This window comes from Orycteropus afer, unplaced genomic scaffold, assembly GCF_000298275.1.
Source record: "Orycteropus afer afer isolate SDZICR_OR568_19922 unplaced genomic scaffold, OryAfe1.0 scaffold00002, whole genome shotgun sequence".
Classification (NCBI taxonomy): domain Eukaryota; kingdom Metazoa; phylum Chordata; class Mammalia; order Tubulidentata; family Orycteropodidae; genus Orycteropus; species Orycteropus afer.
In genome coordinates this window covers 32,404,950-32,414,237 of record NW_006921589.1, presented here as the reverse complement: position 1 = coordinate 32,414,237, position 9,288 = coordinate 32,404,950, and positions in this window count along the sequence as shown.

Sequence of the window (9,288 nt, the reverse complement as noted above, 5' to 3'; positions counted from 1 at the left end):
AAAAAAAAAAAAAAAAATGTCATGGGCATAGAAGAATCCTGATCAAAAGGGGGAATATGCAGAACAGAATTTCAATTTCTTAATGAACTCTAGACTATCTGGAGCCTTTCTGGAGCCGTGGAGAATTGATGAACCCCTGAAGCTATTGCCCTGAGATAATCTTTAAACCTTAAACCAAAAATATCCCCAGAAGTCATCTTAAAACCAAACAATAGTTTAGCTTAACTAGTGAAAAAAGTCTGCCTTGAACATTATGCTCTTTTTAAGAACTATATATATGACATTAAATTGATAACAGCAACTCAAAAGATTAGATATCAAAAAACCAACCAAACTCACTGCCATCAAGTTGATTCCAACTCACAAAGACCCCCTTTGGGTTTCCGAGGCGGTAAATCTTCACAGAAGTAGATTGCTCAGTATTCCTTCCATAAGTGGCTGGTGGGTTTGAACTACCAACTTTCTGGTTAGCAGTCAAATGCCTTAGACACTATGCCACCAAAGCTCCTTGAAAGATTAGATAGGAACCTTCTAACCAAAAATGTAATCAATGTCACTAACTGTATATGCAGAAACTACTGGTGTATGTTTTGCTGTGTATATCCTCAACAACTACAATAAAATATTTAGAAAAAAATGTCATGGTAGGTTAATACAGATTAAAAAAAAAAAAACCTCACTGCCATCAAGTCAATTCTGACTCATAGCAACCCCATTGGGTTTCCTAGGCAGTAAATCTTTACGAAGTAGATTGCCCAGTCTTGCTTCTGGGGAGTGGCTGGTGGGTTTAAACCACCAACCTTCTGGTTAGCAGTCAGATGCCTTAGGCACTGTGCTACCATAGCTCCTTTCAAAAGGTTTAGGAAAAAAAGGGGGGGGCAGGGAATATATAAAGAAAGGTAAAGTAGATGAGCAAATGGAGCAAAGTTTTATCAATTATTAAATCTAGGTTGATAAAGATTACAATTGCTATTGTCTCCACATTTTAATATTTGGCAGTTTTCCAGATATAAAGCCCTCACAAGGATTTTTGAAGTCTCTCAAAATCCTTGCCCTCTATGTCTACCTGTAAAATATCTGCTCACATCCAGCTCTATCCCTAATTTCTCCCTTGGTTTTTCCACACTAAATCCTGGAGACTTGAATTAACAGGTACCATATTTTATTCATTTTTCCCCCTCCCGAAAACCTAGTGATTTGATCAAGATCAAATTATCTATCACAATCTGAGCTTTGTTTCATGGTTAATTAGATGTATGTAGGTAGGCCAGAGGTCCCAAATGTGCTGACTACTCTACTGGCTGTATCACAATCACCGTGGGAATTTTTTTTTTTTTTTTTTTTACAAAATGTAGTTTCCCGGGCCCTGTTTAGATTTATTAAATTTGAATCTCTGGAAACGGGACCTAGGACACTGTATGTTTTGGCTGTTTTGTTTTTTGAGGGGTGGTGTTACTGAATACTACACTGTGCACCAATAAAATAAAAAAGCCTCAGTGGGGATCTTGCCTGCTGAAAAGAAACTAAGTATATAATTCCACCCACATTTGATGGAGGGAGAAAGATGAGAAAAATGATTCTGAGCCAATCACATGATTACAGGGCTAGAGGTTCCAGTGGGTTCTAGATGATCAAGCTTGCTATCTATTGCAGCAATTCTAATGAGGCAGTGAGAGAACACCAGAGGATATGCAGTTAACTGTCAGGGGCTCTGTGAATGTTGCTCTGATGCCGTGAGCTGCCTGTGTTTAGATCAGGAGGAGGTCTATACAAATGGCTAGTACTTGAAAACTTCAGGGATTTTCCTGTCCAAAGCCTACTTGGCTAGAAGGTAAACTATGAGAAAAGTGAGCTTTGTTTCTAGCCAAGGGGTCAGATCAACAAGATGCTCTTTTGTTATCTGTCCAGTGCACAGTCCCACCACCAAGGTGGCAATGAAAGTATCTTAAGGCAATGAGCAATGAGAAACCATGTGCCAAAGGGGCAGGGAGGCCGCATCTTCTGAGCTCCTCTAACCCCACAACAGAAAGACAGAATCACCATCAGTAGCCCAAGGCCTATTCCTGTGAGGCCAGACATGCTGCCTCCCTCCAGTCCTTTCACCAACCCTGACACCAACCATTCCTCCCGCAGCACCCACCACCTCTCTGCTGGGTTTGATAATTCACTGCAGTGGCCACACAGAATTCACAGATTATGGGGTTTATTTGGGGTTTATTAGGGAAGCAACAGGCTACAATTCAAGTTCAGAAATGCGCTCAGTCTCTTGCAGCCGGCCGTCTCACTCAGCAGCCGGCAGTCTCAGTAGCACATTGCTCTCTCAGTAGTGCGTGTTTCTCATGTCTCTCACTCAGCAGTGTGTGTCTCTCACATCTCTCTCTCAGCAGCATGTGTCTACATCTTTCTCAGCCAGCAGTCAGACAGACTCCTTCTGCCTCAAGAAGGGCTCCTTTTGAGCGTGGCAGAGTGAACAAACTAATTAATCCTAACATCAGAATTTTATACACCTGAGAGAGAGCAAACTTCCCAGAAGATTGCTTCATGCTGGTGCAACAGAAACACCCCAAGTGGATAACTTTAGCAATCAGGAGCTACTCAGTTGCTCATGGCAAATCCCACCATGGAGTTCACAAAGACTTATGGCTAGAAAAGCCATATTATGTAATTTACTACACCGCACTGTGATACTCTACCCATTGGACCTGACTAGTTTGTATGCCAATCTGGTTCACTATAAACTGGAGAAATTTGCATGAATTCTCATCCACAGTCCTAGCAATTTGCTTCAAGTTGATCACTGTAAGATCATTCTCTACCTCCTGGAGATTTACATTACCACTGAACTCCTTCCAAACCTCCCAATCATCATGAGTCAAAGGAATTTTTGAAAGACACCACTGGCTTTTGCCTGATAAAGAATTTGGAGAGGTTCACCAGTTGGTCAGGGATTATGCACTTGCCTGGGTCACCAGGAGATGTGAAGTCCAGGTCATACTTACCAGACCTGAAGAATTCAAAGGCAACTAACTATATGTCCAGGCCAATTACAGTATTATCAATGTAGCCAGCTTTCCCAATCATATTCCTTATCCAGTCTCTAGCATGTTAGAAGTATAATGCCCTTCATTTCCTTATTAGTTTTCTATTGCTGCCCTAACAAATTACCACAACTTTAGCAGCTTAAGCCACACATATTTATTATTGTACAGTTCTGTAGGATAGAGGTCTGATGGGTCTCACCAGGCTGTAACTGAGGTACCGGCAAGGCTGCATTCCTTTCTGGAGGCTCCTGTGGAGTACCTGCTTCCTTGCTAATTTATGTTGTCAGCAGAATTCAGTCTCTTGCAGTTGTAGGACTAAGATCTTCGTTTCCTTACTGGCTCTCAGATGAGGGCCATTTCCAGCTTGTAGAAGCCACTTGCTCACATTCCTTAGCTCAAAGACCCCTTCTTCCAACTTCAAAACAAGCGTTACAACTCTCAGATCCTTCTGTCATCACATCTCTCTCAAATGACAGACAGGAAAAGCTGTTTTTAAGGAATCCTGTGGTTAGACTGGGTCCACCTGGATAATTCAGACTAATCTCTCCATCTCAAGGTTTGTAACAGTAATCATACCTGCAAAATCCCTTTTGCCACGTAAGGTAACATGTTCACAGGTTCCAGGGATTAGGATGTAGACATCTTTGGGGCCATTATTTAGCCTATCACATTGTTAGCAGATTTCTCCTGGATGACACCATGTGGGTATAATGGGCACAGCTTCCCTGAAATGTGCAGCACTAACAGGGGATTGAACTTCTGCACAGCCAGCTTGTGGCCTTCACGGGAATGACTGCCGATCAAACTGATAGCGGGAACTGGCAGGATGACTTCAGAATTGCCAGTGGATTGGCAATTCCGTAATAGTAGGAGGATTCCCTTTTCAGCAGCTCAGGCTTCCAGACACTAAATCACATTCCTAGTATGGTGTTTGCACCAAATTCTAACCTATTCTCAGAGCCATCTATTTATATTACCAATTTGTCAATCTTCTTCTGTTTCTCAACATTGAAACACTGGTTGCTAATCAGGGCAGTGCCAATAGTTCATTCATGTGCTCAACAACAGCCTGTGAAAAACCTTTTTCCCATAGTGAGTCTTACCATTGTCTTGAGTTCTGAGGCCTCAAAGATAACAGCTGAGGCACCACTGGATACAGGTCTGAAGAGACTTTTTCCAGTGCAGGAATCTACTTCAAGAGTAGGATTTCCTTGATAGCCAACGACCTTTCTGGCACAGAATCTGAGGGTATGGAGAATGTCTATCCATGTTCTGTCACCCGGAAAAGAAGCAGAGGTAAAGGGAGCTGCAGAGACCAATTGGTAGTGTTATCCTCTTTTGGTTACTTCATGCTGCTCCAACAGAAATACCACAGGTGGATAGCTGCAACAAACAGGAGTTTATTCTCTTTAAATTTAGGAGGCTAGAAGTCCAAGTTCAAAGTGCCAAGCTCTAAGGGCTGGGTGAAAGCCCCTCAATTTTGGGCTTCAGCTCTGTTTCTTGCTCCCAACACACTGAAGATGGAGGACTTTCTTAACTCAGGCAGCTGCTGGCTACTGAGGCTGACAAACACAAGGTTGACAAATAAAATAGCACAGTCCAAAGATTATCAAGCAACACAACAGGCCACTACTTCAAACCCAGAAACAGTCCCAAGATCGGCAGACAACGTGACAGGCCACACTCACTGATGACTCAGCCAAACGCAGGATCCAAATGTCCCAAGAAACTACAGAGACCTTTCTCAAAAACTTCTCCCTATATACTGGAAGCAGACCACATCCCTAAGGGAGATACTCAACTGCTCCAGTAGATTCCACCATGGAGATGATTACCAATATTATCACTGGGAATAACTACAACCAGCTGCCCAGCCACTCAAAACCAGGTCCAACCAAATTGACATGTAACCTTAACTACCACATAGCCCAACAAGCTCCTCACAGGCCTTTCCTGTATTCACCTGAGCTCTTGAGGGAGCTCAGCTTCTCCTTTGCTAAACGAGGCTTCCTAAATAATTCTTATGTGCAACCAGATATGGGAACCATTGGTACAGGTTTGAAAGCAAAATGATCCTTTTAGTTTATAAAACTTTTCAAATAAAGATACATTTCCTTTATATTAGCCATAAAGTAAAGCATCTTCCAAGCTAAACAAAATTTTAATTATTACATGATATACAACCACTAAGCCAGTTTCAGAAAAAATTTCATATTTCAATTTATTTCTAAGGAGACTTCAAAAATAAATGTTTTTTTTCCTTAACTCTACTCTCTAAATTTATATTTAAACAAGATACATATTTTATGACACTAAAATTATGGCTTTTTTCTGCATTAGTGTTTTGTAAGACAAAATCCACAGCCATCAAGTCAATTGACTCATGGCAATCCTATAGAATGCAGCAGAACTGTCCCACAGGTTTTCCAAAGCTATTGGTCTTCACAGAAGCACACTGCCTCATCTTCCTCTTGCAGAGCTGCTGCTAGGTTCGGTACTGAACTTTTGGTTAGCAGCTGAATGCCTTAATCATTGTGCAACCGGAGACTAATTAGAAAGAGGAAAATAAACACTTTCAATTGCTGGTTTCTACCTCATTATCTCTTTTGTCATAAGATAATGCTATAGCAATTAATGTTTGAGTATAAGTAACATATAATTTTGACATTTTCCATAATTTTGAGAAATTTTTCAGTACTATACATTAAAAAAATCAATTACAAATACACAGACACGTTTTATAAAAAATACATTTTTTAGATAAAGGGAAAATTTTAAAATATTGTTGTCGTTAGGTGCCGTCAAGTTGGCTGTGACTCATTGTGACCCTACGTACAAAAGAATGAAACACTGCCTGGTCCTATGCTGTCCTCACAGGCTTTGCTATGCTTCAGCCCATCGTTGCAGTCAATGTGTCAATCCATCTCCTTGAGGGTCTTCCCCTTTTTGGCTGACCTACTTTAACAAGCATGATAGCCTTCTCCAGGGACTGGTCCCTCCTGATAACATACAAGAGACGAAGTCTGTCCATTCTCGCTTCTATGGAGCATTCGGATTATTTCTTCCAAGACAGATGTGTTCATTCTTCTGGCAGTCCATGGTATACTCAATATTCTTCACCAACACCATAATTCAAATGCATCAATTCTCCTTCAGTCTTTCTTATTCAATTGTCCAGCTTTCACGTGCATACAAGGCTATTAAAAACACAACTGTTTGAGCCTGAGGAACCTTTGTCTTCAAAGTAAAATCTTTGCTCTTTAACACTTTAAAGAAGTCTTTTGAAGCAGTTTTGCCCAGTGCAATCCACTGATTTTCTGAGCGCTACATCCATGAGTATTGATTGTGGATCCATGTAAAATGAAATCCCTGATAACTTGAAGCTTTTCGCCATTTATTGTGATGTTGCTTATTGGCCCATTTGTGGGGAGTTTTGTTTTCCTTATGTTGAGCTCTAATCCATACTGAAGGCTGTAGTCTCTGATCTTCATCATAAGTGCTTCAAGTCGTCTTCACTTTCAGCAAGCAAGGTTGTGTCATCTGAATATTGCAGGCTGTTAATGAGTTTTCCAATGCTGATGCCATATTCCCTTTCATATAGTCCAGCTTCTCAGATTATTTGCTAAGCATACAGACTGAATAAGTACGGTGAAAGGATACAACCTGGACACACACCTTTACTGATTTCAAACCATGCAGTATCCCCTTGTTCTGTTCAAATAACTGCCTCTTAGTTCATGTACAGATTCCTCATAACTATAAAGAAATATTCTGGAATTCCCATTCTTTGCAATGTTATTTATAATTTGTTATGATCTACATAGTCAAATGCCTTTGCATAGTCAATAAAACACAAGTAAACATCTTTCTGGTATTCTTTCCTTTCAGCCAAGATCCATCTGCCATCAGCAATGATATCTCTTGTTCCACTGCCCTCTTCTGAATCTGGCCTGAATTTCTGAAGTTCCTTGTCAATGTACTGCTGCAACCATTTTTGATTCTTGTGAGCAAAATGTGCGTGTTGTTAATGATACTGGTTGATAATTTTCACACACTGTTGGGTCACCTTTCTTTGGAATGGGCACAAATATGGATCTCTTCCAGTCTTTTGGCCAGGTAGCAGTCTTCCAAATTTCTTGGCCTAAACAAGTGAGCACTTCCAGCATTGTATTCATTTGTTAAAACATCTCAATAAATATTCCATGAATTCCTGGAGCCTTGTTTTTCACCAATTCCTTCAGCGCACTTTGGACTTCTTCCTTCGTTACCACCAGTTCTTGATCTATACTACCTCCTGAAATGGTTGAACATTGACCAATTCTTTTTGGTACAGTAACTGTATGTATTTCTTCCATCTTCTTTTGATGCTTTCTGCATCGTTCAATATTTTACCCATAGAATCCTTCAAGATTGGAACCCAAGTCTTGAATTTCTTCTTCAGTTCTTTCAGCTTGATATATACCAAGTGTGTTCCTTCCTTTTCATTCCTAACTCCAGATCTTTGCACATTTCAATACTTTGTCTTCTCAAGCTACCCTTTGAAATCTTCTGTTCAGTTTACTTTATCATTTCTTTCATTCACTTTAGCTATGTTCCATTCAAGGGCAACTTTCAGAGTCTCCTCTGGCATCCATTTTGGTCTTTTCTTTCTTTTTAATGACCTTCTGCTTTCTTCACATATATCTTAATGTCATCAAACAATTCATCTGGTCTTCTGTCACTGGTGTTCAATGGGTCAAATCTATTTTTCAGATGGTCACTTAAGTTCACATGGGACATACCCAAGCTTGTATCTTGGCACTCGTGGATTTGCTTTACTTCCTTTCAGCTTCAACTTGAACTTGCATATAAGCAATTCATGTGGGTTCTACAGTTGGCCCCTGGCCTTGTTCTAACTGATGATATTGAGCATCTCCACTGTATCTTTCCATGTTGTTGTTGTTGTTATGTGCTGTTGAGTTGGATCCAACTCATAGCGACCCCTCCTTGGGTTTCCGAGGAGATATCACTACAAAAGTAGATTGCCCAAACTTCCTTCCTAGGAGTGGCTGGTGGATTTGAACCATCAGCCTTCTGGTTAGCAGTCAAGTGCCTAGGCACTATGCTACCAGAGTTCCCATATCTTTTCATAGATATAGTGAATTTAATACCTGTGTGTCCCATCTGGCACAATCCATAGTTGCTACTTATGTTGTTGAAAAAAGGTCCTTGCAACAAACAAGTCGTTGGTCTAGCAAAATTCTATCATGTGATCTCTGGCATCATTTCTTTCACCAAGACCGTATTTTCCAGTTACCAATGCTTCCACTTCGTTTCCAACTTGCACATTCCAATCACCAGTAATTATCAATACATCCTGATTGCATGTTTGATCAATTTCAGACTATAGAAGTTGGTAAAAATCTTCAATTTCTTCAACTTTGGCTTTAATGATTGGTACATAAATTTGAAAAATAGTAGTATTAACTGGTCTCCCTTATAGATATATGGATATTATCCCATCACTGAAGCAAAGCACTTCAAGAGAGATCTTGAAATGCTCTTTCTGATGATGAATACAGTGCCATTCCTCTTTGTCATTCCTGGCAGAATAGACCATATGATTGTCCAATACAAAATGGCCAATACCAACCCATTTCAGCTTACTAATACCTAGGATAATGATCTTTACACATTTCATTTCATTTTTGACAACTTTCAATTTTCCTAGATTCATACTTTGTACATTCCATGCTCCGATCATTAATGAGTATTTGCAGTTTTTCTTCTCATTGTGAGTTGTGCCCCATCAGCAAATGAAGGTCCTGAAAGCTTTACTCTACCCACATCATTTAAGGTCAACTCTACTTTGAGAAGGCAGATCTTCCCCAGTCATATTTTGTGTGTCTTCCAACCTGAGGGGCCCATCTTCTGGTACTACATCAGACAATGTTTCACTACTATTCATAAGGTTGTCAGTGGCCAATTTTTTTTAGAAGTAGATTGCCAGGTCCTCCTTCCTAGTCCACCTCAGTCCAAAGCTCCGCTGAAACCTGTCCACCGTAGGTGATCCTGCTGGGATTTGAAATACCAGTGGCATAGCCTCTAGCATCACAGCAACATGTAAGCCACCATGGTACAACAAACTGACAGGCTATATAATCAAAAAGTCAATTACAAATACACATAGACACATCTTATAAAAATACATTTTAAAGAAATGGGAAAATTTTAAAATACTGGATATTACTCTGAAGGTGCCTTGGTA